Genomic DNA, 10130 nt, shown 5'->3' on the forward strand with positions numbered 1-10130 from the left:
AGATCCAACTGACTTCCATTCTACTCTATGCAGATTCACAAACATGCAAATGTTAACCTTGGATGACCTATGTGCTGTATGAAAAATATCAGATGTGGCAGCTTTGTGTGTGGCTTTGCATTAAGTCCTATGTGACCGCGTTTGAACTTGGTATTATAACTCTATGGATTTGTTATATTTTGGGTATCTATCTATCTATCTATCTATCTATCTATCTATCTATCTATCTATCTATCTATCTATCTACCTATCTATATATATATATATCTATTTACCCTACTGTAGTATGCAAGCTACCTTGCACTCTACCTCTTAACTCCCAGTGCTCCATGTCTTTTGTCCCCACTTTACTTGATCCACTTATTCTGTCTGCCTACCAATATTATGGTTACAGGATCTTTCAGATATGTGGTGAAATCTCTTGTGACTCAGTCCTGCCTGCTGACTCTAGCTATAGCGAGCTGGCTACCTTTTGAAAGGAGCTGTGTACAACTTGTGGAACCAAACAAATACTATATAATAAAAATCATGTTAATAATAATAATAATAATAATAATAATAATAGTTTTGAATGTAGACTTCTAGTTTACAGTTTTCAATAATACATGCTTAATACACTAGATGCCCTGTTTGCTCATACACAACTCTAAATCATCTTCTTAATTCTTCTGAAGCTGAAAGTCAGCTGATGTAAATTAGAGATGTGCCATTTGGTTTCCGTGTAAACTGAACATCCAAACTTAGGGGTTCTGAATTGAACCGATCCCTAGCTTGGGTCTTTCCACCAAGCTCTGGACCCAAAACAGGGCAAAGCATCATCTGCCCATCATTGGATCTCACTTGTTTTGGATTGCATGTTAAAGTCCCTTCCTCGTGATCGGGCACCATTCCACACAGGTGACTGGAGGGAGACAGTGTGGAACTGGGCTGCAGCACTGTGATGCTCTAACAAATGTTATTAGGAAGAGTGGACTGGAGTACTGTGTTAAAGCCTACAGGGCCACTTTGTCATAAAAAAAATGATTAGGAGCACTGTGTTAAAGAGGCACTTTAGTTGCACTGTGGGATGCAGCACTGTAAGGCACTGTGGTGTGTGTTCAGGACCAGGCTCTAATAAACATCATTAGGAGCACTGTGTTAAAGGGGCACTGTGTCATTAAAAATAAAAACCCAAGAAGAAACTGTGGGCTGCAGCATTGTGAGGCACTGTGTTGTGTGACTAGGCATTGTGTTAAAAACTCTGTGTTGTGTGTTTAGACACTGTGTTAAAAAAATTAAAATAAAACCCTGTGTTGTTTGTTCAGGGCTAGGCACTGTGTTAAGAGCATTGAGTTGTGTATTCTGGCACTATGTTAAAAAAATTAACGTAAAACAGTGTGTTTTGTTTTCAGGAACTGTGTTAAAATAATTAAAATAAAATACTGTGTTGTGTGTTGAGGCAATATTTTAAAACAAATTAAAATAAAACTGTTTTGTGTTCAGACACTGTGTTCAAAAATTATTTCATTAGAGTGCATTACTAGGAGCACTGTGAGGCACTGTGTTGTGTGTTAAAGCACTGTGTTAAAAAATAACATCAAGGATGCCATTATTAGAAGTGTTAGAGGCACTGTGTTGTATGATCAGGCACTGTGTTAAAAGTTTTTAAAACAAAACTGTTGTGTGTTCAGGCACTGTGTTAAAAAAAAAACATCATTAGGTTGCCTTTATTAGGAGCGCTGTGAGGCACTATCTTGTGTGTCCATGCACTATGTTAAAAAACTAGAATAAAACACTGTCTTGTGTGTTCGGGCACAGTGTTAAATATTAATGTCATTAGGTTGCCATTACTAGAAGTCCTGTGAGGCACGGTGTTGAATTTTTTTATGTAAAACTGTTGTGTGTTCAGGCATTGTGTTAACCAAAAACATCATTGGGGTGCCATTACTAGGAGAATTGTGAGGCACAGTGTTGTGTGTTCATGCACTGTTTAAAAAATTAAAATAATGCTGTTCAGGCATAGTGTTAAAAAATAATATTAGGGTGTCATTAATTGGAGCTCTGTGATGCACTGTGTTGTATGTTCAAACACTTTGTTAAAATCAAAACAAAACTGTTGTGTGTTTGGGCACTGTATTAAAAAATAACAGCATTAGGGTGCCATTACTAGGAGCGCTGTGAGTCAATATGGATCATTCAAAAGAAGAGCAGGAGCAGCAACTCAGTACTATTGCAGCAGCTGCTTCCTGTCATGAGAGACATCTGCTAAAGCCGGCGATCAAGAGGAAAGAAGGTTTAAGAATTAGCACCTAAAATCTAAACAATATTTCACAATATTAAAGAAAACATCACCTCTAATATTAAAGGGAACATTTACTGTTGAACAATGTAAACTTTCCAACATTGACATCTCTACCGTAACTCAATCTGATACACTAAACATCAATAGAATGGTGTATGATTATTTTAATGACAATGTACAAATTAGCATGTCACACAGGCCCTTTGAATACTGGGAGAAAAAAATGGAATTTTAAGATCCTTGTACAATTTAGCTTTGCTTTTCTTAAGTTGCCAACCTCCAGTATGTACTTGGAAAGAGTGTTTAGCACAGCTGGGAACCTTGTGAGTGATCGGCATATGAGGCTACTTCCTCTAAATGCGGAAAATCTCATGTTCATAAAATGAAATTCTATGAGGAAGACTTTTCCCGCCAAATGTACTAAGAACATTGTAATAGTGGATTACAATGGGATGAGCTAATGTGTGGTGATGATGATAACAACACTAATGAGGGGGAGGATTATAATGTAATTTTACACCTGTAGAGATATTTAACAATGCCCTGCCAACCTTTTGTCAGTCAACCTTTTGTGTCAACCTACAGTATACACTGTTGACCTTTTGTCTGTCGATCTCTTATACCACACCCAAACCATTTGGTGTTAGGTCAGTGCTACTAAATAAATTAACATATTAAATGTAATCAAAAGGTGTTTTATTTTCTTTGTTATGTTACATTTACATCTAAGTTTAATTATGTGACTATAATCTCATATATGTAGAAGCCATGCTTAATTCCATAATGCTGTCTAAATCTGCTGCTGTCAATAAATGCCAAGCCCACAATAATGTTTCTCAGTGTATAGACATGGCTGCTAAAAATATTGCTCTTTTGCGTAGTTCATCCTACACCCAATTTCTGGTATGCAGTGTACGTACAGTATGGGCACCCGATCATGTACAAGATATACAGGCGTTACCATTTTTTTGCCTCATTTCTCATGTATAAAGGAAGTAAGGTGTCACAAAGCCAGGCTAGCAGATTAGCACCTATAGTATGTTTACATAACTGCATAATTTGTCAATAACTTAATGTTGGAAGCAAAGTGTTTGTTTGGGAAGATGTAGAAAATATGTTATTCTCCAGTACAGTTTTGAAAACTCAATATGAACTATGGTATGATGAGAAACCTAGCATAAATCATTTCTGATCTTTTGATGTAAAACATTTTTTGATACTCCTGAAGTAAAATTCTGCACACTACAACACCACGTAGTAAAATGGATTTCATTAGATACAGTAAAAGCTCAGAAGAATACAGAATCCTTTACCCAAGAACAGACAAGGCAATTATCAGCATCAGACTTGTTGAAGATGTAGAGATTTAGTTACCTAAGGGCCTGTTTCAGAGTCACACACTATTCATGCAGGTGGCTGATGTAGTATTGCATATGCGCCCAAGTCACACTGCACATGTTTTCCATTTGTTACTGCATGGAAAACGGAACACATTTGGAAGCAGGAAGTGTGGTATTTAGTATGCGTTTTGACAGATGTGGCATGTTGCTGACAGTGGCTTCATCTAAAGATGCACAACCGTTCCACAGGCACAAGACACTGCAAGTGGGTTTTTCCATATTAAGCCTTAAGTGTTTTACCGCATTGTTCTAGTAAAATCATTGCCCTTTTAAATTTCAGACACAAACACAATTGGTACAAGTGCCAGGTTTTAGAACTCGACATGTAGTCAATAAACCCCCTAATGTATGATAAAATGGCCTTGCTAGACTTAGGTACAGAGGAGAGATTTAACACTGAATAGACCACCAGTACATTTTCTGACCAAATGATTGAGTTCAGTGTGGATCAGGCAATGTAAATGAGAACACATTCAAGAACATTGAGGACAAAGTAAAGCATTTAACAATGGAAAACAAACAAAACAAAACAAAGAAAACACCTGCATGCCTCTCATACAAAGCTAATTCACATGAGGACACATCCTGGAAATACATACTGTAAATCATTTTCAGAATGGGAAGACAACAAATGGACAAACAGTAAATTGACTTCTACTGTATGTACATGCACAACACCCAAACTTGGATACTCACTAAACTGTCAGCTGGAAGAAATACCATAGACTGCATGTATTGCACATTTAAAGACAAATGTAACAAAGATGGCAAAGTTGAATAGTACAAAGCTACTACTTATACCCCTTTCAGACATACCGAGAATCCCTGGAATTTGGCCTGCCTTAGCCAAATTCCCAGGTTGCCGCATGTGTCTGAAAAGTACCTACCCCGTTCCCGGGTAGCCAACCCTTCAAGCGACCAGGGAATTTCCCGGGACTTAAGTCCCAGAAAATTACCTTGCTTATATATGAATGGTGCTACCCAGGAATTTACTCCTGGGCTTCACCAAACAGCTTGTGATTGGTCGGACGCGGCTGCCTGTTGAGGACATCATCAGCATCATCTGGAGAGGGGAGTACAGACACCACACATAGCGCAACAAGGCGGATTTTGGTGCAGTGCAGTGCTACAAGGCTGTTTTAGGTGCCGGAACACAGCTGCCATACATTCTGCAGAGAGGCCCACACTACAAGGTGAATTTGGTGCTGACAGGGAAGAGAGTGCAGTACCAGGTGTTTGGAGAGCTGAGGAGTGGAGTGCCAGCTGTTCGGAGAGGAGAGGGGTGCCAGGTGTGAACAGGTGGTTGCAGATCATGTCACATTGCGAGGAGGAGGTCCGTGAGCTCTTACATGTGAGGGGAGAGGAGGAAATGAAAGCTCAAATCACAGGCACTGTTAAATTTGCCATGATCTATGGTAACATTGTCAAAATCCTGGCCAGCCGGGGTATTGTGAAGACACAGCAGCAAGTCCTTAATAAACTAAAGAGCCTAAGTAGCAATATACAAAGGTTGATGACCACAATCATAATCGCAGTGGTGTGGGAAGGATGGAATGGCCCTTATATGATTTATGCAGTTCCGCTTTTGGACACACAGCACTATGCAACCCCATTGCCCTATCTTCATCAAGTGATGCTGGCACACTGTCTGCAACAACGACAGGCACGCCTTCAACAACTCCTTAGAGCTGCCAGCAGAGACCGGCATTATCGCTGGTCCTATTTAATGATGACCCAGATGCGGACTCATCTAACACCATGATCATTGAACAAAGCACTGCCACAGATGTGACCACTCCATCACAAAGGCAAGAATCAGAGTCTGAGCCACAGACCCACAGAGAAAAACCCACCCTATGCAGTAACAGTAAGTTCAATTCAATTAACTATATGTTCTGCTGCGTTAATCTATGTAATATTCTATTTCTAGTATATTTTATCTGGTAAAAAGAAATTAATATTTTGGCTACTGGGTAAATTAAACAATTACTTTAATGCTTCTATATTATACAGGTACAGGGTGTTTGAATGAAACCGTATTGTTTCAGCTTGTAGTCGAGGATGGTCACCGCATGCAAGGAGACGTGCTGGTTTTTGAATTTGGGCCATTTATTATTTTGTGTTTCCTGTGTTTCAAATATTTTTTACATCTGTTGCTTAATGTTTTCTCTCTTTTACTTTCAGTTTTGACAGTGCCAACACGTAAAAAGAAGAAGAGCAAAGTAGAGGTTGCTACCAAAGCCATGACAAATACTCTATGTGAACAACTACGCGACCTAGATTCAGAATGGCAGACTCTAGAGGATGCCAGAATGCAGCGGTTCATGGCCAATGAGAGAGAAATGCAGAGTAATTTACTAACGGAAATGATAGTTATGCAGGAAAGGATTAGTCATGATAACCACAAATTTTTTGCTCAAATCTTGAGCACAATCCACTTCACACCAACACATGTTCCACTACCCACCCATTTTGCCCAACAAGCTAATTATCCAAACTAATTTGGGGAACCTCAGTCTCCCACCTCATTTGAGCATACATCATAGTATGGGCAGCACGTTAATTTCTTCACAGCATTTGGGCAAACTACATACAAGTATGCACAACAAGCAAAGTCTCCCACAGCATTTGGGACAACTACATCCCAGTATGCGCAATAAGCAAAATGTCGAGCCTCATCGGGGCCTATATCCAAGCATCCGCAAACACCTCAGTCACCCTCAACATTTACAGATAGTTCATTAGATAATGTAATTGAAGGTCAATTATTTAAAGATACTTTGTCTACTAATACTCTGTCACAGGAACTTACTCCTGACAAGAACACAGAGTTTAGAGTATACAGAAATATGTAACTGTGGTATGCAAATATATATGATGTTAACTAGACATCTCTCATAGGATTATCTTTAAAATTTTATGGACACTGGTTTTGTCGTGTTATTTCTTTAAGGCTATTCTGTGGGTGTACTCAAGGATATAACTAAAAATTGTGGACCTAATTGTTCTATTTTAAAGCATTGTTTAATGCCTCACAGCTAAATGCGCACTTAACAATGTTCATATTGTCTACGCTCATAATATGAGCTTCAACAATATCAATCCATACATACATATGGACTATATTGTGCTCTGAAGTAAATGTGCATTATTCTGTTTTTTTATACTATTGTTTGGTTTTTACTTGTGCTGTCTTTTGTGCAACATTATTTCCTATGCAATAAATATGGAAGTAAGGCTTTCAAACTTCTTATGCAATTTATAAAAAAGGCCTTTATTAAAATTTAAGTTTTTTAGAACATTTTCAAAATTTGTGCCTTTTTATTTTTTACAGTGACACCATAGAATTAATGTTTTTATAAAGGGTGCTTCGAATCAATTCTGTTTCATTGGTTCTACAAACAAGTGAGGTTGATGAAAGGGGAGAAGAATCACTCCCAACAGGCTCCACCACGATGTCCCACTCTGGCAGGTATTGTTCTCGCTGTATCACACATATGCGCTGGACATTACCAAGGCTCTCCTATGGCGTAGGTAATGTCGGCGCTTGGACGCCCTCTCCACCACAAAATGCTCCCTTCTCCTCAGGGTCTCACACTGTACTATTAAGAACAGTGTGAGCAGCTTCAGCCATGCCTCAGTTGCTGTATAGCACACCAAATCCAACAGACAAAACAAGCTCTCCATGCTACACAGATGCTTGGGAATACAGCAATGCCTTATGGGTGCCCCTCCCAGTCCCTTTATACCAATTCCCCACCTTTGCATGACCTCATTAATGTGTGCTAGCATAACATCCACTTAAAATGACAAAATTGTGATTTTCTGTGTAAAACTCTGAAAAACCCTGCTCTTGTCTGAAAGGGGTCTACCCGAAGCTGTAGTGTGAAAGGGGGTTCTCGACCAAATCCCCGGGAATTTGCACAGGAGAAATTCCCGGGTCTGAGCAGGAAATTTCCCTGGTCGTATGTCAGCTATTGAGAAGGGCTGTTGGAGAATGGCAAAAGCAATAGGCTACAGTGATCCTGACACTACACTGGTGGGCTATTTAATAAATTGTGACAATAATAAACATCCATGTTATGTTATGAAGTGATTTCCTTTTCTGGTCACAATCTTTGCCTGCATGTTGATGCTTGAACAGAGAAGCTTATTCTGCACCATTTGGACAGGTCAGAGTAGAACTGGAAGGATACATCACTGGAAGTATAGTCTGCATTCAGCAATGACATGTGTTCAGCCAGGCATACTGTAAATGCCACATATTCAGTAGATGCAGTTCATGTGTTTGACCTTTTTTGCAGTCTGACCACTTCTATGCACTTCAGATAGTACAATTCATCAGGGGAATATGTCTACTTCAAGCATGTGACTTTTTTATGGTAATGCAGTGGTCATATTTAATGTCTTTCTTCACTGGCAAAAGGTTACTTTCAACAGGTTAGTTTCAATAACAGACTACTTTCAGCAGGTTACTTTCAAGACACATTTTTTACTGGAAAATTAATGTTACTATAGATGAGACTGGACAGTGAAGTTAACTTTCCCATACTCCTTCTAAGATCATGCTAATGCTATAAACACTAAAATACAGATTTAAATAAATTCAACAAATATAGTCCACATACTGTATACTGTATATAGTACAGTCCAAGAAAAATTCACTCCCTTTTTCCATATCTAGGTAACTGCTATCCTCCTATTGCCTGTTTGTTCATCCAGGTGTAGTGAATCTATAAAAAAGGAAATGGTTGAGTGTCTAATATCATTTGTGTCCCTCCCCGCGGTGTCACCCGGTGCAGGGAGGGACGTTGTGAGCACGGCAAAGCCGCGTGCACCCCGAAAAGGAGCATGGTCTCATGGGACGGGAGTGTGGCCTCGCGGGACGGGGCGTGGCCTCGCGGCCCGATCCCCCATGGTCCCGTTCTTTACTGCGGGGTGCAGGGGGTACGTGCCGACTGCCTTGTGTTGCAGTGCCGGCTCCCTCACACTGTCAGAAGCTGGGTGCTGCACTTAATACTACAGTGCAGCACCCGACTCCTGTCACTGTGGGGGAGTGTCAGTCTGCACCTTGGTGTCACCCCTCGGCGGGTGACACCCGGGTGCAGCCCGCACCCCCTGCACCTCCCTTGTGATGCCACTGTCTATTATTACTGCATGTAGTTTATTTAAAATTAAAAAAAAATGTGTTTAAGTAATTCTATATCAAATAATGATTGTGGTCATTTAGAGTCACAGTACATGAGTCTGCCTCTTTTCATAAAAGGAACCTCTTAGAGAACAAAACTATTACCAAATAATAAAGTGCATTTCTTGCACCACACCCAATGTGAAACCTGCGTGTCAAAATATTTCATATATAATGCTTACAGTATGCGTGAATCACACAATCTCCATGTGTAGACCAACTAATATATTATCAATGGAAATCATGAATATAAAATAAATACAAAATAATAGATAAAACAATTTACTACACTCTCAATGTGATATAACAAGTTAAGTGTACCACGGTGATATCTAGGAATTCTTTCATTCTCTCGAGAGAATCATAAATCTCAAAATAGAGAAGTAACGGAGACAACAATATTTTGTGTAGTATGTTTAAAATATTTTTATCATTACAGGTTGAGTCTCCCATATCCAAAATGCTTGGGACTAGGGGTATTTTGGATAATGGAATATTCCATATTTTGGAATAATTGCATATCTTGGGAATAGGACCCAAATATACACACAGAATGCATTTTTGTGTTATATACACCTTATACACACAGCCTGTAGGTAATTTTATACAATATGTTCAATAATGTTGTGGCTCAAACAAAGTATTTGTACAGAAATTAAATTAATTTATGTTTCATAAACACCTTATACACACAGCCTGAAGGTAATTTTATACAATATTTTTAATAATTTGTGCCTTAGATAAAGTTTGTGTACATTGAACCATCAAAAATCAAGGTTTCATTATCTCAGTCATGCCAAAATAATTCCGTATTTCAGAATATTCCGTATTTCGGAATATTTGGATATGGGAGACTCAACCTGTAAAACAAAGTATTAGTATAAAATTCAACAAAAACATAATAAAGTTATCTGGAAATCCTGTTTGGGCTACCAGGGTTTAGGGGTCTATTTATCAAGCAGTGAAAAATATAGAGAAGTGAACCAGTGGAGAAGTTGCCCATAGCAACCAACCAGCTTTCAAGTAGCATTTATCAAGTACAGTCTATAAAATAATAGGTAGGAGGTGATTGGTTGCTATGGGAAACTTCTCCACCGGTTCACTTCTCCAGCCCTTTAATGTTATTGTTAAAACTTGTGTCCAAATATAATTTCCAAAAGACAAGTGTGACCACAGGCTTTTCTCACATGGGGCCTTATTCAGAGGCGCACACTATTTCATCTGCGACTGCGTCTTTTGCTGCAACTCTATTGGGCCTTTA

General features: G+C 39.0%; 1 pseudogene; it reads left to right on the forward strand.

Annotated features, from left to right (window-relative positions):
- The first annotated feature begins 5194 nt into the window (after window positions 1–5194).
- On the forward strand, window positions 5195–6536 carry LOC148526479 (uncharacterized; annotated as a pseudogene).
- The last annotated feature ends 3594 nt before the right edge of the window (window positions 6537–10130 follow it).

The sequence above is a fragment of the Taudactylus pleione genome, unplaced genomic scaffold (assembly GCF_031769625.1).
Source record: "Taudactylus pleione unplaced genomic scaffold, aTauple2 ptg000095l, whole genome shotgun sequence".
In the NCBI taxonomy this organism is placed as follows: domain Eukaryota; kingdom Metazoa; phylum Chordata; class Amphibia; order Anura; family Myobatrachidae; genus Taudactylus; species Taudactylus pleione.